Consider the following 27,507-nt stretch of genomic DNA (forward strand, 5'->3'; position numbering starts at 1 on the left):
GGCTGGGGTGGGGGTGAGCTTCGGGGCGGTTCCGGGCAGAGGGGGTGGCTGCGGAGCCTGGAGCTGCTCGAGGAGGCCTCTGGGGACTGGGGAGGAGGCGGAAGCCGGAGCTGAGGTCGGATCCGGCAGGGTGAGGAGCCGAGATATCCTGCGGGGGCGCCCGCGGAGACCTAACCGAAGCTCCGGGGGGAGCCGCGCCGGCACGGTGGGGACTGGAAGAGGGACGCCAGGGGTGGGGCAACAGAGCCCCCGCAGCGACCGGGCGAAGGGCGCCCCCTGGCGGTGCACCGCGGCATTGCTCTGGTGGGGTCCGCACTGTTGAAATGCCCTGCAGGGAGGTCAGAGATCTGTTGTTTTAGTCGCTAAGTTTTGCGACCCCATAGACTGTGGCCCACCAGGCTCCTCCGGCCATGGAATTTCCCAGGCAAGAATACTGGAGTGGGTTGCCATTTCCTCTTCCAGGGATCCTCCCGACTCAGGGCTTGAGCCCTCATCTCCTGCATTGGCAGGCATTTTCTTTGCCACTGAGCCACCTGGGGAGCCTCAGCTGAGAGACCTGAGAGCTATTCTATTTGGGGCTCTGGACGCTTTCCTCAGCTTCTGCTTTGGAGTGCCTAAGGTGTGCCAGGTACTGCATTAGGCAGTGTCCAGGGCTGTGACGGCATGGACTCACACAGCTCAGGGATTGGCACCCAGGAGGTCCCACCAAATGTCCTCTTTTCCTTTAGGCTCAGTCCTGCAAGGCTCTGGGCAGAGATGTTGGGCTTAAGCCTGAGGTGTTCCCCAAGTATGGAAATAGAAGAGGAAGTGCGATTCCAATTCCAGGCACCCATCCTGGGCTCCTCTGGGGGCCCACTCTGCACTTCCCTTCCCAGTGGCCTCCATGAATGAGGACTGAAGCCCATCTGCCTGGTGTGTGATGGATGGGCAGGTGTGGGGTGTGCTGGGTATAGATTGGGGGGAGGTGTGTTTTGATGTCAGTTTCTGTTTGTGTCATTTTGGTGTGTATGTTAATTTGGGGGTGTCTAAAGGCAATGGCACCCCACTCCAGTACTCTTGCCTGGAAAATCCCATGGATGGAGGAGCCTGGTAGGCTGCAGTCCGTGGGGTTGCTAAGAGTCGGACACGACTGAGGGACTTCACTTTCACTTTTCACTTTCATTCATTGGAGAAGGAAATGGCAACCCTCTCCAGTGTTCTTGCCTGGAGTATCCCAGGGACGGGGGAGCCTGATGGGCTGCTGTCTATGGGGTCGCACAGAGTCGGACACGACTGAAGCGACTTAGCAGCAGCAGCAGCATGTCTTTGTTGGGGGTTTCCCAGGAGGTGCAGTGGTAAAGAACCCGCCTGCCAATGCAGGAGATGCAAGACACTCAGGTTTGATCCTTGGGTGGGGAATATCTCCTGGAGTAGGAAATGATAGCCCACTCCAGTATTCTTACCTGGAAAATTCCATTGACAGAGGAACCTGGTGGAGTACAGTCTATGGGATCGCAAAGAGTCAGACATGACTGACCATGTATGCGTGCACACATGTCTTTGTTGAGATATGTGTGTCTGTGATCAGGTGTGTGCATCTTTGTTCAGGGATGTTTGTCCATGTGCGTCTATGACTAGGAGTGTGTGTCTGTGTCTGTGATCCAGAGTGTGTGTGTTTGTGATTAGGCATGTGTGTCTTTGTTCAAGGGTGTGTTTAAATCTGTGTGTTCACACAGGGATAAGAGTTCAGATGAACACAGGTGTTCAAGGGGGTGTCTGTGTACTGTAGGTGGGGGTAGGAATGCTGCAGTTTGGGGGTTTGTGTTATGGGGCTGAGGGTGATCTGGGCCTGTCTGAGGAGGGGGTGAAAAGCCCTAACCATGTTTGTACCCAACAGAGAGGTGGCCAGGCCCCTACCCTGTTCCCTTACTGCAGCCCTTCAGGACCAGTGCTTTCCTTTCCTCCTTCTTCCCTAAGCCCTACCCATACTGAGTCTAGCTTTCTATGCTCATCTTGGAGATGAAGAAACCAGGCCTCGAGCAGGGAGAGACTGGCCCAGGACTCTCAGCCAGAGGGCAGTGGAGCCAGGGTCCTGGCCAGACTCCCAGCTCCGGCCTGAATTCTTTCTTCTCCAGGAGGGCACTGCACACCTTGCGCCCAGCCTGGGGCAGGGGTGGGGATGGGTTTCTGGGCTGGGCTGCGTGGGGAGTAGGGCACAAAGGCCCAGTGTCTGCCCTGGCCTCTCCAGCCTGGCCCTGCCCTGTTCCGGGAGCTGGTTGGGTGTCCAGCGCCAGGCTGGGCGAAGAGGGCCACCTGTGACATCCATGCTCACCTGGGGCCTGGCCCCAGTGCTGGACCCACCTGCCCCACCACCCCGTGTGCTGACTCTCACTGGGTGTGACCAGGAACTAACGCTTTGCCCACATTTGGGGCTCATCGTGCCAGCTCTCAGCTGGCACCCATTCAGGCCCAAAGTGCTTCAGCTTGCCCTGCTTAGAGGAGGGATTGATGAGTAATTAGGATCGTGATGATACCAACACATATATTAATAGAATCATAATAGTGGCTACTGTTTGCTGAGGCCTCACTATGTGCCATGTCTAAGCTTTTGAAGCAGGTTCAAGGGTGGCAGTGGTGCAGGGTGATTAGGACCTTGGGTTCTGGCGCCAACCAGACTGCTAGGATGAGTCCCTTGCCAACAGTTCCCTTGGGCAAGGTCTTACAATCTCCCTGCCTCAATTTTTCCAGCTGTAAAATGACCGGAGATGGGTTAACATACAAAAATCACTTAAGAATCCTGCTGGCAATGACTAAGTGTGCAACAAATACTACCTCTCACCACTGTGATCTCCTTGGTGCCTCACGACATCCTAGGAAGTACATACTATTGTCCTCACTTTACAGATGAGGAAACTGAGGCTGAGCCATTAGCCATACATTGCAAAACAAGGGGGCATCCAGGCTGGGTCCTGGGAGCAGGCCTGATACCAAAGCCTGTGTCCGAGGCTGTGTTCCCCACACAGGCCTTGATAGGATAGTCCGTAGCGGATAAGCTCAGTTCTCTGATAGTCCAGAAGGTGCATCAGCTTGTTAGAATCTTACCAGAGCCTGAAGATGGGTATTTAATGTTAGCACCTCCCCGGATGAATGGAGAAATCGCAGTCCACAGAACGTGCCTGGCCCAAGGTTACACAGCAAGCGGGTGGCAGAGCCAACACTTGACTCCAGGTCGTTCCACTGTTAAATAGCATAGTATGTGTTAGTCGCTCAGTCATGTCTGACTCTTTGCAACCCCATGGACTGTAACCTGCCAGGCTCCTCTGTGCATGGAATTCTCCAGGCAAGAGTACTGGAGTAGGCAGCCAAGTCCTTCTCCAGGGGATCTTCCTGACCCAGGAATCAAACCCAGGTCTTCTGCAATGCAGGCAGATTCTTTACCACCTGAGCCACCAGGGAAGCCCTAAATAGCATCATTTTATGTAATTAGGGTTTCAGGGTGTTCCTACTGTGTGCCAGGTGTCATGCCAGCAGTGTGCCCACTTTAGCTTTTGTGATTCATATAATATTCTCTTTTTAAAAATTTATTTATTTTTAATTGGAGGATAATTACAGTGCTGTGTTGGTTAGTGATTCCTTGCTCTCTGTAATCCTCTATCTCTACCCTCTAGGCTGGGTCCCCTTAGAGGACAGAGCCAGAATGTGATTTATCTCCGGGTGCCCAAGGCCAGCGTGAAGCCTGGCACGCAGGGAGTGCATAGCCTGGGGTGGTAACATGGGTGAGGAGGGCTGCTAGAAGGAGCAGATGAAGGGGGACTTGGGAGGGAATGTAAGTGGGGCACCTACCTAGCCCTTCCTGGGGGTCAGGAAAGGGTACCTCGAAAAGCAGATATTTGTGTCGAGATGGAAAGGGCAGGTAGGCATAATATATTTACATCTGTGGTGACTTGTTTCTGTGTGATGCTGTGTGCCTGACATAACAATGATAAGTGTGATTTAAAAGTTTTAAGGAGTTCCCTGGTGGCCTAGTGGTTAGGATTCTGGGCTTCCAGTGTTGCGACACAGGTTTAATCCCTGGTCGGGGAACTGAGATATTTACAAGCTGCATGGTGCAATATAAAAAAAAAAGTTTTATAGTCATTATCACATTTAATCCTCAAAATGTCTCATTTAATTCTCAGTACTTGAGGTTGCTACAAGAATTAGCCCTATCTTAGGGACTTCCCTAGTGATCCAGTGGTTAAGATTCTGCCCTTCCAATGCAGGGGACCTGGGTTTGATCCCTGGTTGGGGGACTAAGATCCTACATGCCATGCAGTGGGGCCAGAAAAAATAATAATAAAAAATAAAATAGCCCTATTTTATAAAGAGACTTGGGCATAAGCTGATGAGGTTCTGGAGCTGCTGGAGCTGGAATTGCAACCTTGGTCGTCTCCCTCCCTCCAGGCAAAGATGGAAAGGGGATAGGGAGTGGGTAAGAAAACCCTCAGCTGTCTCATTTCTTTCTGTCCAACACCTCTGTGAAGGTGCCTTAGCGCTCCTTAGTTTTAGAAGCAAGAAGGAGGTGCCATGTGAAGATGAGGTTTCCCCCCTAATTTCTTGCTAGCTCTGCTTCCCTGGTGGCTCAGATGGTAAAGCGTCTGCCTGCATTGCAGGAGACCCAGGTTCGATCCCTGGGTCAGGAAGATCCCCTGGAGAAGGAAATGGCAATCCACTCCAGTACTCTTGCCTGGAAAATTCCATGGATGGAGGAGTCTGGTGGGCTATAGTCCATGGGGCTGCAAAGAATCGGACACGACTGAGTGACTTCACTTTCTTTCTGCCCATCTTCAATTCTTCCCTGGTTCCCATACCTCCATCACCGCGTTGCCCCAGAGCAGGGCCAGGCATGCACCAAGCACTCAGTGGAGTGCTGCTGATGGATGCCTGGACCAGCCCCTCCTGGGCTCCAGGCTTGGGCGAGGACAGGACCAGAGTTGGAGGCCCAGGCTGGTGCTAGGGCCATGGGAGAGTGGTTAAGAATGAGCATTAATTAAATGCCTCCTGCATGCTGGGCTCACGTGCAGGGTGGCTTGGGCTTGAGGGTAGGGGCTCTGGGTGGCCTCCGAAGAGCTGGGCTTCTAGCACATGGGACCCCCAGAGTTTCGCTGGAGCCCCCAGGGGAGCTGTCAGGACGGAGCCTCTCCGGGGTGAGCCAGCGTCTGGGGCCCACGGCTCTGAGCAGGCCAGGAAACGCCTGCTGGTGCATTTGTTTTTCCATCAACAACAGGCTTACGTAAACTCCTCGCCGGCTCTGAAGGCTGCCAGCACTGGGGAGGCGGCCTTATCTGATGGGGGCTCTGCCAGGGCCGGGGTTCCCTGCATGTCCCGGCACAGGCCCCATGGAGAGAGCCCCACAGTGGGTGGGGGGGTGGGGCTTGGCACCGGGCCCATTTGTCCCCCAAGATTACCAGGGGGAGCCAATCTCTGCCCCAGACTCCAGTTCCATGTTCCCAGTCCTGCATATGCCCATCAGGTACAGTACCCGCTGTACCTGTGCCCCACGAAGGGAGTCAAGCGGACTGCAGTGAGGTGTTGGGGTTGCCCAGTCACCCCAGGTTTGTGCTGACCCAGTGGTTGTCAGAATACAGCTTGCTTGGGAGAAGAGGTTGGTTCACAAGCCTTACCTTTAGAGATTTCTGATTTAATAGGTCTGGGGTGGGACACACTATCAACAAAAAAAATAAAAACTTTTTAGTTAGAAAACACTTCAAAATTACAGGAAAAGTAGGAATTTTAATACAGTAAATTCCCATACAACATTCTTAGAGTTACCAATTGTTCTTTTGTGTGTGTAGTTGTTGTTTGTTTATTTATTTATTTTTGGCCACACTGTGTGGCACGTGGGGTTCCCTGACCAGGGGTGGAACTTGTGGCCCCTGCAATGGAAGCTTGAAGCCTTAACCACTGGACCTCCGAGGAATTCCCGGTAGAGTCACAATTGTTAGTCTTTTGCCACCTTTGCTTTCGCTGTCTCGCTCTCCATACTCTCCCCTTCCAATTCTTGACATGGATATTATGTATTATTCCCACTTTACAGATGGGGAAAACTAAGGTTTAAGAGCTGAAATAACTTGTCCAAGAAAGTGGTGGAGCTGACATGTAAACGCAGATCTCAGATGCAAACTTTCACCGTTTTTCCTTCTTTATGATTTTCTTGTGTTTAATACTTTGGATTTTTTGGCGTTATTCACACTTACACATAGTATTGGAAGGTATTATGTATGCTGTTTCCTCACTTTAGTATCTTAGCTCCTTACTTAAAGGCAGGGTTTGTTACTGGTTTCATGTGTATCTGTTCAGAAATACTCTAATACGAACAAAGCTAGTGGAGGTGATGGAATTCCAGTTGAGCTATTTCAATTCCTGAAAGATGATGCTGTGAAAGTGCTTCACTCAATATGCCAGCAAATTTGGAAAACTCAACAGCGGCCACAGAACTGGAAAAGGTCAGTTTTCATTCCAATCCCAAAGAAAGGCAATGCCAAAGAATGCTCAAACTACCGCACAATTGCACTCATCTCACACGCTAGTAAAGTAATGCTCAAAATTCTCCAAGCCAGGTTTCAGCAATACGTGAACCGTGAACTTCCAGATGTTCAAGCTGGTTTTAGAAAAGGCAGAGGAACCAGAGACCAAATTACCAACATCCACTGGATCATGGAAAAAACAAGAGAGTTCCAGAAAAGCATCTATTTCTGCTTTATTGACTATGCCAAAGCCTTTGACTGTGTGGATCACAATAAACTGTGTAAAATTCTGAAAGAGATAGGAATACCAGACCACCTGACCTGCCTCCTGAGAAATCTGTATGCAGGTCAGGAAGCAGCAGTTAGAACTGGACATGGAACAACAGACTGGTTCCAAATAGGAAAAGGAGTACGTCAAGGCTGTATATTTCACCCTGCTTATTTAACTTATATGCAGAGTACATCATGAGAAACGCTGGGCTGGAAGAAGCACAAGCTGGAATCAAGATTGCCAGGAGAAATATGAATAACCTCAGATATGCAGATGACACCACCCTTATGGCAGAAAGTGAAGAGGAACTCAAAAGCCTCTTGATGAAGGTGAAAGAAGAGAGTGAGAGAGTTGGCGTAAAGCTCAACATTGAGAAAACAAAGATCATGGCATCTGTTCCCATCAATTCATGGGAAATAGATGGGGAAACAGTGGAAACAGTGTCAGACTTTATTTTTGGGGGCTCCAAAATCACTGCAGATGGTGACTGCAGTCATGAAATTAAAAGACGGTTACTCCTTGGAAGAAAAATTATGACCAACCTAGATAGCATATTGAAAGGCAGAGACATTACTTTGCCAACAAAGATCCATCTAATCAAGGCTATGGTTTTTCTAGTGGTCATGTATGGATGTGAGAGTTGGACCATAAAGAAGGCTGAGCGCCAAAGAATTGATGCTTTTGAGCTGTGGTGCTGGAGAAGACTCTTGAGAGTCCCTTGGACTGCCAGGAGATCCAACCAGTCCATCCTAAAGGAGATCAGCCCTGGGTGTTCTTTGGAGGGAATGATGCTGAGGCTGAAACTCCAGTACTTTGGCCCCCTCATGTGAAGAGTTGACTCATTGGAAAAGACTCTGATGCTGGGAGGGATTGGGGGCAGGAGGAGAAGGGGACGACAGAGGATGAGATGGCTGGATGGCATCACCGACTCGATGGACGTGAGTCTGAGTGAACTCCGGGAGATGGTGATGGACAGGGAGGCCTGGCGTGCTGCGATTCATGGGGTCGCAAAGAGTGGACACGATTGAGCGGCTGAATTGAACTGAACTGCACTGATGGCCTAGTTTCCCCACGAATGGTGTTGTTCTGTTCATGTTGTTCTGCTCCTTGCTTCCTCCCTGCCCTTAGCTACATAGATTTTTCCACACTGTAAATATAAAACTGTTCCATTCTTTTAAAACAGTCCAGGGAATCCCCTGGTGGTCCAGTGGTAAAGACCCGGTGCTTTCACTGCCAGGTCCTGGGTTCAATCCCTGTTTGGAGGACTAAGATCCTGTAAGCCTCTGTACGGCCTTGGAAAAAAGCAAACAACAACAAAACCCCCATAAAAAAATAGTCCATAGTATTACACCAAATAGATGTTCCACAATTCATTTCACTGTTGCTCTGCTGATGGCAAGTTAGGCTGTTTCTAATCTATTGTTATTATAAGCAAAGCTGCAACAAGTAGCCACATCCATACATCAACTTGCATGTGTACAAGTGTATTTGTATGGCAGATTCCTAGAAATAGACTGACTGGGCTAAAGGGTATGTAGATTTTTAATTTACTTAGATATTGCCAAATCTTTCTTCAGGGAGGTTGTACCAATTTGCCCTCCCACTTGCAATGAATGAGAATGCCTGTTTCCCACACCCTTGCCAACACAGCATGTTATCAAACTTTTTGATCTTTGTCAATCTGTTAGATATAAAATGATATCTCGTAGCTGTAATTTCATTTCTCCTGCTACAAGGGAGGTTGACCGTGTTTTCATATGACTAAGAATCATTTACATTTCCTTTCCTGGGAACTGTTTGTTTATATACTTTGCCTATCTTTTAATTAGGTTGGTTTTTTTTCCCCTTCCTGATATGTAAGAGTTCTGAAAATAGCAAGAATATTAGCCCTTTCTCAATAACATATGATATGTCTATAATATATATGCCTTTTGACTTTGTTTATGTTACTTTTCATGAAGAATTAAAATAATTTTTTGTGGCCAAATTTATAAATCTTTTCATTTGTGGGTTCTTTTTTTCTTTTTTTTTGCCATACTTCGTGGCATGTGGGATCTTAGTTCCCCTACCAGGGATTGACCCTGTGTCCCCCTGTGGTGGAAGCACTGGGTCTTCACCACTAAACCACCAGGGAAGTCCCTAGATTTTTTTTTTTAATTATACTTTTAAAGGCCTTCCTTACTCTGAGAATCCTTTTGCAATTATTCCCCAGTTTTGTTCTAGAATTTGCTTTGGCATGCAGTGTGAGGTAGGGGTTCAGCTGTTTCTTCGGATGTCTGTTTTGCTGTCCCACTGCTATTGATTGAATAATTCACCTTTTTGTTATTGGTGAGTAATGTTACATATATATGTATGAATCTTTGCAAAATATCAATAGGAGTTTTAAAAGAAGCAAGCTGACTCTAAAGTCCTTATGGCAAAATAAGTAAGGGAATTCTGAGAACCTGAAAAAGAAGAGTAATGGAGGGTACTGGTTTTGACAGATATCAGAGCACAGCATAAATCTACAATGGGCTTCCCTGGTGGCTCAGTGGTAAAGAATCCACCTGCCAATGCAGGAGACCTGGGTTTGATCCCTGGGTCAGGAAGATCCCCTGGAGAAGGAAATGGCAACCCATTCCAGTATTCTTGCCTGGGAAAGCCCATGGACAGAGGGGCCTGGCGTGCTACGGTTCATGGGGTCTCAAAAGAGATGGACATGACTGAGCGACTAAACAACTGCAACAAGCTTACAATATTTTAAACAGTCTGCTACTGGTGCATTTTAGACAGATGGATCAATAGAACAGAATAGGAAATGTGAAACCATATTTGCAGTGGGTAAAACTGTATCTCCTGCAAAGATATGTTCAAGTCCTAAGCCTAGGACTCAAAAGTATGATCTTATTGGAAATAGAGTCTTTGCAGATGTAATCAAGTTAAAATGAGATCATACTGAATTAGGGTCATTTTGGATTAGGTTTTAACCCAGTAGCTGGTGTCCTGGTAAGAAGAGGGTAATTGGGAGGAGAGGTCATGTAGGCCAAGGCAGAGATTGGCATTCTGCTGCCACAACCCTAGGAATACCAAGGCAACTACCAGAAGGTACGACAGGCTAATTGGGTGATTTGTTCCACCAGAGTCACCAGAGGGAGCCTGGCCCAGCTGACATCTTGATTTCAGACTTCTAGGCCCCAGAACTTTGAGAGAAAAACTTTCTGCTACTTAAAGTTACCCAGTTTGTGCTAATTTGCTATAGCAGCCCTTGGGAAACTGATATCGTAGCCAAATGCCTAGGGGAACTTAGTCTGTGACAAATGTAACCACTGCCTTCTATCATCTCGGATAGTTTCGTCTGTTCTTGAACTCCATATCCATGGCGTAATACGGTAAGGACTCTCTTGCGTCTGGCTTCCTCGATACAACACAGTAAAGATGTGATTCATCCACGTTGCACCTGCCGGCGGTTCATTCCCTTCTCATGGCTGTGTCGTGCCCTGTCACAGAAATACACGACAGCTCAGCGATCCAGTTTCCTGTTGATGGCACTTAGTCCTTTCCAGGTCTGGGTCCGTTATGAACCCGGCAGCTATGAACACGTGTATCAGGTATTCTGGTTGACGTATGCACTCAAGTCTTGAGCATACACCCAGGAGTGGAAAGGAATGTATTGCTATTACCTTTGTTACAAAACAGGTTTGGAAAGATTGACAAATGACTTGTTGTCGCTTTAAAAGGAGCATGTAGAGAGTGTTGTATGGGAGGTGAATTCAGAGCTCTCTGGCCCCCCAGTTCTAGTGTCCAGACTGTGTGGTTGGATTCCAGAGGGAAAAGTCAAGACAGGCATGGAGGATGAGGCATGGAGGACACGAGCTGTGTCGGGACCTTTCAGGCCCCTCCCAGGGAGGAGAGGACAAGGTCGCCCAACACACTGTCTCTAAGGGCAGACACTATGAGATTCCTGTAAAGAGTCTGATTTGGGGCCTTACTCTCCCCACCTGTGCAATGGGCTGGGGAGTCGACTCAGTGCATTTCTGAGGCTTTGGGGTCTTTGAGCATCTGCCTGACAGTTTTTTCTTTCAGCCCCTTTCCTCTGCCCCCTAGCCTGCTGTCTGAGGCAGTATTGACTCTGGCAGGTTTTAAAGGGGTAGGGGGAAGGTCCCTGAGCACTACAGCTTCTGCCAGGGTGAACTCTGTGATCAGGGCCCCAGAGACCTCCTCCCCCTCTACCCAGGCCTCAGCTGTGCCTCAGGCTCCCTGGGTATCCAAGGGAAGAAGGGGTGAGGCGTGCCAGCCTCAGCTGTTTCCATGAAGTCAGAACAGCTGCTGTGCAGAGTCTGGGAAGTTGTTGTTCTGCCAGGGGGGCACGCCAAGGGAGATGCTAGAAGCAGGGCCCTGGCCACATCTGGGCGATCAGATCACCCCCAGATGAGCTCAGGACTTGCCCCCATACCTAGTGGCTGAGCAGAAGTCCTCATCAGCCCAATCAGATATTCTTTGGTCTGGTGAAAACTGTCAGCAGGGCATTTAAGTGACTCCACAGCCTAGCATCACCACCCACAGGTGCCAGCCGAAGACACACACTAACCTGGGAATAGTGCTTAGCAGTCCACGGTAGCATTCACTCGTTTGGAAAAAAAAAAGAAAACTGAACTGAAAATCTCAGAATGGCTCTGGATCAACATCCTCTCCCCGCCCCTCCTTGAACGACGGTTCTTCTGTGGGGGTATTCACTCCCTTGGTGGTTTGCTGGGAGGATTAAATGAGATGATGTCTACAAAGTGCTTCTCTCTGTGCCATCAGCAGTGATACACCAGATTGTATTGTTGCGGTAGGATCACGTAGGCCTTGGGAGGCAGTCCTGGGAGCCGGGGCTTTGACCAGGGAAGCCTTCTATACACAAGGCACGTGAGTGTTATCTACAGCTTGAAAGCATATGGGACCCTTCAGAGTCCTTTTTAGGTATATTCTCCAGCTCTCCTTTGAATGTGTCTACAAAGTCCTGCCTCACAGGGCTTTCCTTTGTCAACCACACCCACTGTCCAGTTCTTCTGGGCACTGGGTTTCAGAACTGTTGGACCTGAGCCCTGTGTAAATAGCTGATTAGAGTGTATCAGGAGTAGTATTGATACTTACTAATAATAACAATAGTATCATAACAAAGGGGCTTCCCTGGTGACTCAGTGGTAAAAAACCCATTTGATCCCTGGGTTGGGAAGATTCTCTGGAGAAGGAAATGACAACCTACTCCAGTATTCTTGCCTAGGGACAGAGGAGTCTGGTGGGCTACAGTCCATGGGGTTACAAAACAGTCGGACACAATTTAGCAACTAAAAAGAAAACAAAACAATAATAGCAATACAATTGATATTATTGCATGTCTGGATATTTGTATCTGCATTATGAAGAAATAGCCACATGAATCGTTTGAAGGGTATATTTAGGACGGTCAGACTTGTTCTGTTAGTTCGCTCAAGCTGTCATAACAAAAATAATACATACTAGGTTAATAAACAGCAGAAATTTATTTCTCACAGTTTGTAAGTCCAAGATCAAAGATCTAGAAGATTGGTGTTGGGTGAAGACCTCTTCCTGAGTCAAAGACAGCCATCTTCTCACTGTGTCATCATGTGGCAGAAGGATAAGGTGCTCTCGGGAAAGCTCTTTTATAAGGGCACTAACCCCATTCATGAAGGCTTTGCCCTCTTGATCCAGTGAAGTGAAATGAAGTGACGTGAAAGTCACTCAGTTGTGTCCGACTCTTTGCAACCCCATGGACAATACAGCCCATGGAATTCTCCAGGCCAGAATACTGGAGCCATTCCCTTCTCCAGGGGTCTTTCTAACCCAGGGATCACACCCACGTCTCCCACATTGCAGGTGGATTCTTTACCAGCTGAGCCACAAAGGAAGCCCAAGAATACTGGAGTAGGTAGCCTATCCCTTCTCCAGCAGATCTTCCCGACCCAAGAACTGAACCTGGGTCTCCTGCATTGCAGGCAGATTCTTTACCAACTGAGCTATCATGGAAGCCCCTCTTAATCTAATCACTTCCCAAAGGTCCCACTTCCAAATACCATCACATTGGGGTTAGGATTTCAGCATATGGATTTGGGAGGAACACATTGAGTCCATAGCACTTGATGTTCACCACATTACTCAGAGTGGCTCAGGGTATAGGGGCATGGAGCAGGGTCAGAAAGATGGGCAGGTGTGCTCCAAGTTTCTCAGACTGATGGTCAATGGCGGGCCATTTGCTGTCTGGTTGGGGGGCTTTGTATTAAAATGGCACAGACAGAGAAAAGGAATGGGCTTCAAATATGAGCTCCAAATCAGTCATTGAACATGGGAGTTAATTTGTGATCAAGTTGCTTCAAACACTGGCATCTCTGTGTAGCTTCTCCATGATTAGTAGAAGCAGGAATTGATTTATTTTACTGTGGGTAATTATCTCCCTGGTTACACAGGAGAAGCCACTTAATAATAATAACAAGAACTGGTATCCATTCTTTCTCTGTGCTAGGCACGTTTATGCATTTTATCTGCCTTATTACTTGAAATAACTCAGGGAATGGATGTGATCATTAGCCCAGAGAGATTAAATAACTTACCCAGGTAGTAAGTGGCAGATCTAGGATTCAAACCCAGGTTCACCTGTCTGATGGCCAAGGCCATATTCTAAACATCTAGCCTATACTGCCATGAAAGTGAAAGTGAAAGTCATTCAGTCTTGTCTGACTCTTTGCGACTCCAAGGACTATCTAGTCCATGGAATTCTCCAGGTCAGAATACTGGAGTGGGTAGCACTTTCCTTCTCCAGGGGATCTTCCTAACCCAGGAATCAAACCAGGATCTCCTGAATTGCAGGCGGATTCTTTACCAACTGAACTATCAGGTCAATCTTAAAGGAAATCAGTCCTGAATATTCATTTGAAGGACTGATGCTGAAGCTGAAACTCTGATACTTTGGCCACCTGATGTGAAGCACTGACTCATTGGAAAAGGCCCTGATGCTAGGAAAGATTGAAGGCAGGAGGAGAAGGGGATGACAGAGGATGAGATGGTTGGATGTCATCACCATCTTAATGGACATGAGTTTGAGCAAGCTCTGGGAATTGGTGATGGACAGGGAAGCCTGGCATGCTGCAGTCCCTGGGGTCATAGAGTCAGACAAGACTGAACAACTGAACTGAACTTAGCCTATACTGCATCCTGCCTTGGGACCTGCATTTTACCAAGTCCAAAGCTCCTGGTCTTTCTGGCTGGAACTGGAAAGGAATTGATGTTGCTGGATATGAGATCAACATAGAAAATCCATAGTGTGCTATCTATCAGAAATAACCAATTAGAAAATGTAAATGTAACAGGAAAAGGATAGGTTTTAAACTATAAACTCTAGTAATCAACTAAAGATGTTTCTCAATGAAGAAATGAAAAGTATTATTGAAGAATACACACATGCACATAAGAATAATTCAGAAAACTAAGATCATTGTATCCAGTCTCATCACTTCATCGCAAATAGATGAGGGAAAAAATGGAAACAGTGACAGACTTTATTTTCTTGGAATCCAAAATCACTGTGGATGGTGACTGCAGCCATGAAATTAAAAGATGCTTGCTCCTTGGAAGAAAAGCTATGACAAACCTAGACAGCATATTAAAAAGCAGAGACATCACTTTGCTAACAAAGATCAGCCTAGTCAAAGCTATGGTTTTTCCAGTAGTCATGTATGGATGTGAGATTTGGACCATATAGAAGATTGAGCACCAAAGAATTGACCCTTTTGAACTGTGGTGCTGGAGAAGACGCTTGAGAGTCCCTTGGACAGCAAGAAGAGCAAGCCAGTCAATCCTAAAGGAAATCAACCCTGGATACTCATTGGAAGAACTGATGCTAAAGCTGAAGCTCCAATACTTTGGCCACCTGATGAGAAGACTCATTGGGAAAGACCCTGATACTGGGAAAGATTGAGGACAGGAGGAGAAGGGGGCAACAGAGGATGAGACAGTTGGATGGCATCATCAACTCAATGGACATGAGTTTGAGCAAACTCCAGGAGATAGTGAAAGACAGGGAAGCCTGGTGTGCTGCAGTCCATGGAGTTGCAAAGAGTAGGACACGACTGAGCAACTGAACAGCAATCATGTTCATGAAAAGGAAGACTCACTATCATAAATACTTTAATTTTCAAATGAATTGATAAGGTCTATGTAATTTCAATTAAAATTTTAATAAGACTTCTCATTAAACTTGTTAAACTGATCCTAAAATTCACACAGAAAGGTGCACAGATAGCTAAGACAAATCTGAGATAGAGTAACAAATACCCTGACTGACAAAACAGCATGGTATTGGCAGAAGAACAGATACATAGGCCAGTGGAACAGAATCAAGAACCCTGAGACAAGCCCATGCATATATGGCCAATTAATTCATGACAAAGGAGCAAAAAACACACAGTGAAGAAAGGACAGTCTCTTCAACGAGTGGTATAGGGAAAACTGGACAGCCACATGCAAAAAAATGAAACTTGACCACTATCTCATTCCACATACAAAAATAAACTTAAAATGGATAAAGACTTGAACGTAAGACCTAAAACCATAAGACTCCTAGAAGAAAACAGACAGTATGCTCTTTGACATCAGTCTTAGCAATATCTCTCTAAATATGTCTCCTCAGGCAAGGGAAACCAAAACAAAAATAAACAAATGAGTCTTCATAGAAACGAAAAAGCTTCTGCACAGCAAAGGGATCTATCAATAAAGAAAAGACAACTTATTGAATGAAAGAAAATATTTGCAAATGATATATTTAACCAGGCGTTAGTATCCAAAATATATGAAGAACTTACACAACTCAACAACAAATTAACAATCCAATTGAAAAACAGGCAGAGGGAACTGGATAGACATTTTCCCAAAGACACAGAGATGGCCAATAGGCACATGAAAATGTGCTCAGCATCACAAGTTATTAAGGAAACACAAGTCAAAACCACAGTGAGGCATCACCTCATGCCTGTTAGAATGGCTATTATAAAAAAGACAAGAAGCAAGAAGAGTTGCCAAGGATGTGGACAAATGAGAACCCTCACAAACTGTTGGTGGAAATGTAAATTAGTACAGCCACTATGGAACATTGTATGAGTGTGCCTCAAAAAATTAACAGCAGAACTACCATATGACTGAGCTTTCTCACTGCTGGGCATTTATCTAAAGAATAAGAAAACACTAATATGAAAAGATATATGCATCCTATATTTCACTATGCTAGTATTTACAATAGTCAAGATATGGAAGCGAGCCAAGTTTCCATCAATGGGTGAATGGAGAAAGTAGATGTGGTATGTCTATATAATGGAATACTACTCAGTCATAAAAAGGAAGAAATCTTGTCATTTGTGACAAAATGGATGGCCCTTTAGGGTATTATACTAAGTGAAATAAGTTAGTTGGAGAAAGACAAATACCATATGATTTCACTCATATGTGGAATAAAACAACTAAGCAAAAACCAAAGATAAATGAACAAGCCTAACCAAATAAAAACAAACATAGGGATTTAGAGAGCAGAGTAGTAGTTGTTAGAGGGGAAGAGGTGTTGGGGGAGGATAAAATGAGTAAAGGAGATCAACTGTGATGATGAAAACTAAATTTTAGGGGGTGAGCACAGTCTTGGATATACAGAAACAGATACGCATATGTGCTCAGTCACTCAGTTATGTCCAGCTCTTTGTGACACTGTGAACTATAGCCCACCAGGCTCCTCTGTCCATAGGATTTACAGGAAAGAGTACTGGAATGGGTTGCCATTTCCTTCTCCAGGGGATCTTCCTGATCCGGGGATCGAACCTGGATCTCCTGCACTGCAGGCAAATTCTTTACCACTGAGCCACCTGGGAAGCCCACAGAAACAGATATGCAATATATTAATAACATTATACACACGAAACATAAAACACTATAAACCAATGTTACTTCAGTAAAAAAAATCTTTAAAAATCCTGATTTATAAACCAATGTTTCTTCAATAATGATCAATCTTTAAAAGTCCTGATTTATTATGAAGCTTTGATAATGAACACATCCTGGTTACTAGCACAGTGGTAGACAAATAAATCTATGAAACTGAGAAGAGAACACAGAAACAGACCCAAGTTATATGGGACCTTGGTGTATGATCAAAAAGCATTGAGGGAACGGATGGACTATTCAAAATTAGGGTTTGGAGAAGCTTTCCAAATGGAAAAAAAAAATTAAATTAAACCCTGTCTCACACCATACAGAAAAATAAATGAGATGAATTAATAAATTACTAATACACATGACATCATTTATATAAAATTTAAAGCACAATAATATTATGTATTATTGGGGGGATTTAAAAAATGGACTGGGTGGGTGCATACCAAATTCCTGATGGTAGTTTGCTTCTGTGTAAGGAAGGGGATGGTACTGGGAAGGGGTATAAAAAAGGACTTCAATTTGAAAATCTTTAACATTGGTTCTTTTATTAAAAATGTCTAAAGCAAAAATGATGAATCATCTACATTTATTAACTCAGGGTGGGAGGTGTGTGTGGGTATTTGTTACTTTATATTCACTGGGTTCTAGTTATTGAGTGTGTCAGTTCACTTCAGTCGCTCAGTCGTGTCCGACTCTTTGCGACCCCATGAATCACAGCACGCCAGGCCTCCCTGTCCATCACCAACTCCTGGAGTTCACTCAAACTCACGTCCATCGAGTCGGTGATGCCATCCAGCCATCTCATCCTCTGTCGTCCCCTTCTCCTGCCCCCAATCCCTCCTAGCATCAGAGTCTTTTCCAATGAGTCAACTCTTCACATGAGGTGGCCAAAGTACTGGAGTTTCAGCTTTATCATCATTCCTTCCAATGAACACCCAGGACTGATCTCCTTTAGAATGGACTGGTTCGATCTCCTTGCAGTCCAAGGGACTCGCAAGAGTCTTCTCCAACACCACAGTTCAAAAGCATCAGTTCTTCAGCGCTCAGCCTTCTTCACAGTCCAACTCTCACATCCATACATGACCACTGAGAAAACCATAGCCTTGACTAGACGGACCTTTGTTGGCAAAGTAATATCTCTGCTTTTGAATATGCTATCTATATTGGTCATAACTTTCCTTCCAAAGAGTAAGCATCTTTTAATTTCATGACTGCAGTCACCATCTGCAGTGATTTTGGAGCCCCAAAAAATAAAGTCTGACACTGTTTCCACTGTTTCCCCATCTATTTCCCATGAATTGATGGGACCAGATGCCATGATCTTCGTTTTCTGAATGCTGAGCTTTAAGCCAACTCTCTCACTCTCCCCTTTCACTTTCATCAAGAGGCTCTTCAGTTCCTCTTCACTTTCTGCCATAAGGGCGGTATCATCTGCATATCTGAGGTTATTAATATTTCTCCTGGCAATCTTGATTCCAGCTTGTGCTTCTTCCAGCCCAGCGTTTCTCATGATGTACTCTGTTAAGTCGCTTCAGTCATGTCTGACTCTGTGCGACCCCATAGACAGCAGCCCACCAGGCTCCCCTGTCCCTGGGATTCTCCAGGCAAGAACACTGGAGTGGGTTGCCATTTCCTTCTCCAATGCATGAAAGTGAAAAGTGAAAGTGAAGTCGCTCAGTCGTGTCCGACTCCTAGAGACCCCATGGACTGCAGCCCACCAGGCTCCTCCGTCCGTGGGATTTTCCGTCTCTACATGTAAGTTAAATAAGTGGGGTGACAATATACAGCCTTGACATACTCCTTTTCCTATTTGGAACCAGTCTGTTGTTCCATGTCCAGTTCTAACTGTTGCCTCCTGACCTCCATATAGGTTTCTCAAGAGGTCTCTCAAGGTATTCCCATCTCTTTCAGAATTTTCCACAGTTTATTGTGATCCACACAGTCAAAGGCTTTGGCATATTGAGTGTACATCTGTGACTATATATGTATCTGTGTACATAAGTGAATTTCAAGCCTTCACTTAAAGGTGTGTGCATTTATGGTACTTCCCGTGTTCCTGCTTCTTCTGGCTGCCTTGCCAGCATCTTCTGCTCACTTTGGCCTGTAACATGGGAGGAGCAGCCCTGTTGGGCACCCGGTGACCCTGAGTGATGAGCACAGCTGCATGGTGTGTCAGAAACCTGCTGTCTTCATACCTCTCCCTGGAGGCAGCTCCTGAATCTTCTGGATAACAAACGCCTCCAGGGTGGGAGCCCACGGAGACGCATAAGATTCCTCTGGACTTAGCAGGAGCAATGGCAGAGGCAGGGGCTGCCTCCCACAGGCTCCTCAGTCCACTCTGAATGCCTTGATTCCTGGAAGCCAGAACCACAGACAACAGAAGTACTGAATGAATGCCTCCCCAAGAAAGAAGAAATGACCCAGCGCCAGATGGGGGATGGAGCCTTGGCTGGGCAGGGTCTGTCTCCTCTGTGCACTGTCTTCTTTGAGACCACGGGAAAGTGGCTTCCGTCTCTCAGCCATACACTAAGTCAAGGGGATGGTTGAGAACAGGATGACCAATGATGCCATCTCCACGTCACACGTCTGCATCTGTGGAAGACATCAGTAATCAATCAGCATATTTTCTGTCTTAGGTCCCACCTAGCTTCCAAATCCTTCTCAAGCAAACCTCTGAGACCAGTCTGCCCCAGTTGCATGGGAGATGAAACCACCCTTGGTGTGGATGAGTCTTCAGGGTCTTTCTGACTCAGATGTTCTGGGTTCCCAACCTCTGGGTGGTGGTAAAACACCCTGGAAACTTTCTCAGTTACCTAGTCCGGAAAATGGGATGAGAATCCCTCTGAGGTCTGCTATTAAACTGATTGAGGGAGAAGACGTGGAATGTGCTCACAGCAGACAGTACCGAGCATGGGAAGGACATGTAGAAAGTACAGTAGAGGCTGATTCAGGAGGAGGCAGTTAGCTCCCAGGTCTATCGTCACTGTCTTCCCCACTTCTACCTTGGCTGTGAGGAGCAGCCAAGATGTCCTGGGCTCACGTGGGCACTGTGTTGGATCCATTTCATTTCCTTCTTACTCATAAGGTTAAAAATAATTACTATAATGATGAGAGTAGCAAACAGATATAGCTTTATGTGTCTTGTCTGCTTATTCTAAGTTTTTTACACATATTAATTCATTTCACATATTAATTCATTTCACATAATTAGTTAATTCATGTCCACAGCTGCCCAGTAAATGGGTACTGTTATCATCCCTACTTTACAGATGAGAAAAACTGCAGAACAGGCTGGTTGAGTCACCTGCCCAAGCTTACCCAGCTGGCAAGTGTCAGAACAAGAATTTGGACCCGGGGAGTCCCAAGTGTGAGGTTTTCCTGCCATTCGTAAGGTGTGGGCTGCCACCCCCATTTAACAGATGAGGAGACTGAGCCTTGGAGAAGACAAGTGCCCAAGTTGCCCAGGCCTCCCTGAGTGGACAGACGAGAGTTTAACCCCGTCTGTCTGGCTTTTTTCCTGCCCATCCCAGTTTGTCCTGGGACCTGCACGCTCTCAGGAAGAATAGCAGAGCATAGGGGCTCCAAATTGGGGCCGTTTGAGCCTGCAGGAAGTCCATACAGAAGGTATGCCGCTGCCCTCAGGAAAGGGTGAGACTGCCACGTGGGAAGGTGCTGTGGACCCTTGTAGGCAGCCTCACTGAGGCTGAGGAGGGGGCAGAGTTTGGGATTGCCGTTGTGGTTGGGCCCCTCCTTAGGGTGTAGGACTCAGCAGGGCTGACCACCCTCTTCGGGCCAGGAGGACACGGGAGCCAGGGCCTTTCTAGGCTGTGTCATGATGGTTTATGTACAAGATTGCTTCTTGGAGCCCAGATTCCTTAGGCTCTTCCTCCAGGTTATTTAGACCTGTCTCTGCATGGAAGCCATACTGGTGGGACCGAAGCTGGTGTCTGAGCATCATTGTTAGAGGAAACTTGAGGGGGTGAGCCAAGCTGGCCCTGAGCCTGTGTCAGAAACATGTGTGTGTGCACACACACACACACACACACACACACACACACTCATTGTCCCACTCATACTCGCACATACAATCTCCAGTTCACACTCAATAGACCCACCCCCGGAGGTCATGAGTGAAGAGGGAGGATCCTGGCTCACCAGCCACTTAGGACCTCTTTGTTGTATGGCCTTGAACAAGACACTTTGCCTCTCCCAGCCTTACTTTCCTCATCTGTAAAATGGGCACGACAGTCTAGTAGAAACCTCGTGGCTAACCTGATTGGTTCAAGCAGTTGTTTAGGTAATCAAAAGGTTGGCTAAGAAAAGCAGTTGTTAAAAGTGAATTCATAAATACCTTAAATATGTTCTAACATAAAAAAATCAGTCGGGGCCAAAGCTGCTGCTTTGAGTTCAAGTTCTCTGGCTGGAGTTCTGCTTTGTTTCACCTGTACACACAGAACATCGCTGAAGATTTCCAGTTCTGTTTTTTCTTGTTTTTAAGTGGAAGGCAAGGACACTTGTGAAGCAATTTGAACTTGGAATTCCACATTGTTATTATCCCCTCCCACTCAGAATCTCTGCCATAAGGAAATCAGCAGATTTATTTTTAGCAATTCATCTTTATTGCATATTTCCGAAGCACTGGACTTAGTTTTTCTCAAAACATTACTTTCTCTTTTCTGCAATCAGATTTCATGAGTTTTGTTTTATTCAGATAAATTGTATGATTACACCAATAAATACAAATTGGCCCAAACTTTTGGGGAACCGGCACTTTCCCAGCTGTCAAGTGGTTAAGACTCTGCCCTTCCACTGCAGGGAGCATGGGTTTGATCCCTGGTTGGGGAACTAAGATCCCACATGCCATACACACACCAAACGTCCCCCCGCAAATAACCCCAAACTTTGGGGAACAAACTCTCCTGATTCAGCCGGTGGGAACAGAGCTTGGGCAGGGTGAAGAATGCTGCAGAAGTCTGAGCCATCAGCACTGGTAGGCAGCATCAGTGACTTCTGACCAGGGACTGGAGGGCCGCCAATAACCCGGTTTGTTGGTTAAATGCAGTTCAGTTAAGATAACGTCTCTGGAACACGTGTCAGGACTGTTGGGAGCATGAGAAACAATTTAGGCCTCTGGTCCAGCCCACGGGGGCCCTCAGACCTGTGGCTCTGGCTGCTACCCTTCTATAGCTCATCATAGCACTTGTCACCCTGACTTGTGAGGGTCAGTGTCTGACTCCCTGCACTGTGAGGCTTCTTGAGGGCATGGTCCCCTTCTCTGGCTCTTCAGAGCACAGTGCCAGGGTTTGATATGGTGTCTGGTTCCACAGACCAGACACCATATCATATTGTGCTCTTAATCACTGAATACACACGCCTAAATACTGCGGGCACAGCGGCACTGCCAGTTGCCAAACATTCTTCTAGAAACCAGAAAAAGACTCTGCCTTTAACAACCAGTTTCTAGGTCCCTTGTGAGTGCCCCATGGAGGGTCCTGCAGCTGACCTCCTGTTTGGAGCCATGGTCCCAGGCCCTGAGCAGAAGAAAGGAAGCAGTTGGGATAAACACTCCATCTGGGTACCCCACAGCAGTCCCTAGGGTTTGTGACCTTACTGTGACCTTCCAAGTCACTAGATAAATTCCCAGAATGAATTTAACCTCCTGATGAGGGATGTTTAAGTTGTCTCTAGCCTTATCAAGTTACAAGCCATAGTGCAATGAACATCCTTATTTACACATATTTTTAGTCTTTGTTGTATTAAAAATAAAGCTCAAAGCTCAGTTGTGTCCGACTCTTTGTGACCCCATGGACTATAGCCCGCCAGGCTCCTCTGTCCATGGAATTTTCCAGGCAAGAATACTGGAGTGGGTTGCCACTTCCTTCTCCATTGTTGTATTTCTATAGTTTAAATTGAAAAGTGGCGCTGCTGGGTCAAAGAACATATGCATTTTTTCACTTGAGTAGCTATTTTAGGAGGAGAACTGTAGTGGCAGCCTGGCCATCCCAGACTTCACCAGCCTGTACATAAACATGCTATCCCACTGACATTAGCCCCCAAGTCCCAGTGGTCCTGGTCTTTGCCTAGTCGCCTTCAAGGCTTCAGCCATGCCGTTGGACTCTCCAGCTGTTTGGTTCATCCCCAGTGATGGGAGGATCATCCCTTACTTGCCAGACACAGCAGCAAGATGTTTTTTGATGTCCATTGCTGCCAGGACCCCTCAAGGTAGCCAAGTTGCATTCTGGTTTATGGAGGACAAATGGGGGCTGTGGGCAGGGGAGCAGGATTCCCCTTTCTCTACCTCTGGGTCACTTTTTGTCTGCTGGGCCCAGAAGCAGCACTACCTGGCCAAGGCCTCATTGGATCTATCCTAAACCCAGTTCCTTCAGTCTCTTGGGCTGATCCTTTCGGCACAAAGGCCTAGAGAAGACTGGATTATTGTTCCTAGCTCTTCACCGTTTCTGTGAAATACCCAGGCAAATCCTTTGCCACCCAACTTTGCAGTGCCTCCCAGGAGAGCAAGTGGTGCATATTCCAGCTTGCTGTGAGGTTGGGCCTCCTGGTAACCAATGAGTTTGGTTTCTTCCTGGAAACCAATTGGTTTCAGCCAATGAAGAGTTAGCAGTCATGATGCCAGCAGAGCTTTAAAAGTACCCCTGTTGTTCAGGCTTAGCCATCCGTCATGAGAGGAGCACACCTGGGGTAGCTGGCCGCTTCTCCCAGAATGAGAGACACACAGAGCAGACTTAAACTTGACCTACAGCCTGCAGCTAAGCCCAGCCTACAGCAGGAGAGCCCAGCAGGGCTAGCACAGTCACTGACTCATGAGTAAAAAGTAAATACTTATTGTTACTTTCTAGTTTGGGGGCTGTTTGTTATGCAGCTTTATTATAACAATAACTGACTAATACAGGACTGAAAAACAACCCTTTGCTACAAGGTCTTTAGAACATCCACTTTCTTTTCTAGGATCTTCTGCATCCAAAATAATTTGACATGTACATACTGCTTCTTATTTATTTATTTATAAATAAAATATTGCACTGGGTCTTTGTTGCTGCCCTCGGGCTTTCTCCAGTTGCAGAGAGCGGGGGCTACTCTCACTGCAGTGCGCTGGCTCTCACTGCAGCGGCTTCTCTAGTTGCAGAGCACAGGCTCTAGGTGCAGGGTTTCAGTAGTTGTGGTTTGCGGACTTAGTAGCTATGGCACACGGGCTAAGTTGCTCCTCGGCATGTGAAATTTTCCTGGACCAGGGATAGGACCCATGTTCCCTGCATTGGCAGGGGGATTGTCATCTACTACACCACCAAAGAAGTCCCCAAATAATTTATTCTTATTCAACAACCACAATACTAAAACTTCCATGATGTCAACCCATGCTAAGGACGGCTAGTTTAGAAGTTCCATAACCATTCAGACTCATTCCTGGCTTGGGCTTATCTGCTATATAATAATAGCAATAGTTATTCTTCTTCTGGAATTTCTGGCATAAAAAACCCTTTCCCAGTCCTGATCTTATCGATAGTCACAAACAGACTCATGAAGCAGGTGTCCCCACCCCCATCTTACAGGAAAGAACTGAGATGACTTGGTCAAGATTCCCAGGCCTTGTGAGGTCTCTGGGGAGCGATGGTTCCTGTGCCCTCTCTATCCAGACATGGTCCTGCGCCTGCATCCTTGTCAGTCCCATCCAAGCCTTCTTCCTGCCACCTGCCCAGGTCCTGGAGGAAGCTTGTGTCTGCGTCATGCCTCTCTCTTCTTGTCTATGCTGAAGGCCAAAGTGAGTATCTCTCTGCCTTCAGGTTACATCTTGCACCTTCAGGACTTTCTCAACATTGCCTCCACCTAGAATTTCCTTCTTCCCCATCTCCATATGTCTAAATCCTACACATTGTGGTTAAATATTCATAACATAAAATTCACTGCTGCTACCGCTGCTAAGTCGCTTCAGTCGTGTCCGACTCTGTGCGACCCCGTACATGGCAGCCCACCAGGCTCCACCGTCCCTGGGATTCTCCAGGCAAGAACACTGGAATGGGTTGCCATTTCCTTCTCCATAAAATTCACTACCTTACTGTTTTAAGTCTACAGCCCAATAGTGTTACATGCATTCACATTGCTGTACAACCAACTTCCAGAATTCTTTTCATCTTGAACATCTGAAACTCTACACCCATTAAGCAACAACTCACTGTTCCCATCTCCCCCACCCAGACCCTGGCAACCACCACTCTACTTTCTGTCTCTAAGAATTTAACTGCTCTAGGTACTTCAGATAAGTGAAATCATACAGCATTTGCCCTTTAGTAGCTGGCTTATTTCACTTAGCACAATGTCTTTAAGATTCTCTCATGTAGCATGCATCAGAATTTTCTTTCTTTCTAAGGCTAAATAATATTTCTTTGTGACCCCATGGACTATTCTGTCCATGGAATTCTCCAGGCCAGAATACTGGAGTGGGTAGCCTTTCCCTTCTCCAGGGGATCTTCCCAATCCAGGCATCTAATCCAGGTCTCCCTCATCGCAGGCAGATTCTTTACCAGCTGAGCCTCAAGGGAAGCCCAGGAATACTGGAGTGGGTAGCCTATGCCTTCTCAAGAGGATCTTCTCGACCCAGGAATCGAACCAGGGTCTCCTGCATTGCAGGTGGATTCTTTACCAACTGGGATGTCAGGGAAGCCCTAAATAATATTTCATTTTATGTATATGTTGTGTTTTAAAAATTCATTCATTCATCAGTGGACACTTGGGTTGCTTCCACCTTTTGGCTTTTGTCAATAATTCTGCTATAAACATGAGTGTAAAAAATATCTTTCTGAAACCCTGCTTTCAATGAATGTGTGTGAAATTGCTGGATCATGTGGTAACTCTATTTTTAATATTTTGAGGTTCCTCCTACTGTTTTCCACAGCAACTGTGCCATTTTACATCTTCACAAACAATGCACAGGAGTTCCAATTTCTCCACATCATCTCCAGCACTTGTTATTTTAAGCTTTTTTTAGTAGTAGCTATCATAATAGGTGTGAGGTGGCACCTCACTGTGGTTTTGAGATACATTGCCCTAGTATATCCTACCCATTCTTCAGTGTTTAGATCCGATGTTGCCGCCTCTGTGTCATTTTTCCCGCACCTCCCTGTCCCCACACAGCTCTGGACTGTGGTATCTCCACTCTTGCTCTGCCCCTCCCTCTTTTTCTCCCTCCCTTCCTCCCCATCCCTTCTCTCTGTTTTCCTCCTTTGACTCTTAATGTCTGTTGTTTGTATCTCTTGGAAGGCCCTGAGGCCTTGAACTCTTGACTACCTCTGTCTCCCGCTCCTGTAGGGTGTGCAGGGACCTTGACTGAGCCACCTCTGGGCTCCCAGAACTGGGACGTGTTCACAGAGCAGATACACAGGGATTTGGGAGTGACTGAACAATGAATGGATGGGTGTGCGGATGATGGGAAGGAGATGGAAGCACGAGTGAGTGTGTGATGGTGGGTAGATAAGTTACACGACCGGGAGATGGAAGTGTGGGTGAGAGAAGGATGTTGGATTTCTCTCTGTCAAATGCTTTCCTGTCACTTCTAGACACTGAGCATTTTCATGACTCTACTCCAGAGACCTCCAAAGACAAGCTCCCCCTTGGGAGCTCTCTTATTTCTCCTGAACCCATTCACCTGGGCCTTTTTTCTCTTCTGATTCACCTCCCTCAAAGTCGTCAAGCAAGGGGCAAGGAATGCCTGAAATCCAGCCTTCATTCTGCCTGCCAAGTTGCATGCCTTGATAAGAGCTTCATCCATCAGAAGGAAGAGGCATTTTCTTTACACACAATGTGTTTCTCCCAGCCAAGTTTGAAGGGCTGTGATGGCTCAGAGGGGTGCCTTTTCCTCATTTAGATGAAGACAACTGTTAGGTAACAGGTGGCTCTGTCTCCCCACTGGTTCTCACTCTTCTGTCTTATTTCTCTTTCTTTTGTCTTGCTCTTCTCCCTCCTCCCTCTTCCCCCAACTCCCACCCATTTATTCTCCCTTCTTCACTCTTTCCTTCTACCACGTGGCTGGGGAAAAGAGCCAGGACTGGGAATCTAGATCAACTTTGGTTTTAAGCTGCTATATTTTTGATTGAGTTACTGCACCTTTCTGAGCCTCAGTTTCCCCATCTGTAAAACAGAGCTAACAGTTCCCAACCATCAGGGTTGTGTGAGTTAAATGACATAATGTGTGCAGAGTATCCCATAACAGGGACAGAAAAATGGTAGTCATTGCTTTTATCAATATGATCATCATCAGCCTCTCTTACATATATAAAAATATCATACTGGAGACCTGGGTTCCATTCCTAGGTTGGGAAGATCCCCTGGAGAAGGAAATGGCAACCCACTCCAGTATTCTTGCCTAGAGAATCCCATTGACAGAAGAGTCTGGCGGGCTACAGTCCATGGGGGTCAGAGGAGTCGGACATGACTTAGCAACTAAACCACCGACTACCACCACCACCACCAAAAAAAAAGACCTGTCATTTATATACCATGACACACTAAACATCCATCTATTGCATTCTCTCTACCCTTTACCTGGAACTCTTTTTTGTAAATTGAGCCTTTAATCTTTCACAACTGTGTCTTTTAAATAAAATACCCAGGCACAGGCTCACAGAGGTATCATTTAAATAAGTGAATTGATTAAATAAAGTCTGTGCCTAAGTGTTTGTTATCCATTCACTCAACCAGTGATCTACTCTTCTACGTGAAGTACAGTCATGAGAGCCTGCCCAAGTGTAATTTCACGAGGCTGGGGCTTGAGTCGGTCATTCATCTCTG

This window comes from Bubalus bubalis, chromosome 12, assembly GCF_019923935.1.
Source record: "Bubalus bubalis isolate 160015118507 breed Murrah chromosome 12, NDDB_SH_1, whole genome shotgun sequence".
NCBI classification, from domain to species: Eukaryota; Metazoa; Chordata; class Mammalia; order Artiodactyla; family Bovidae; genus Bubalus; species Bubalus bubalis.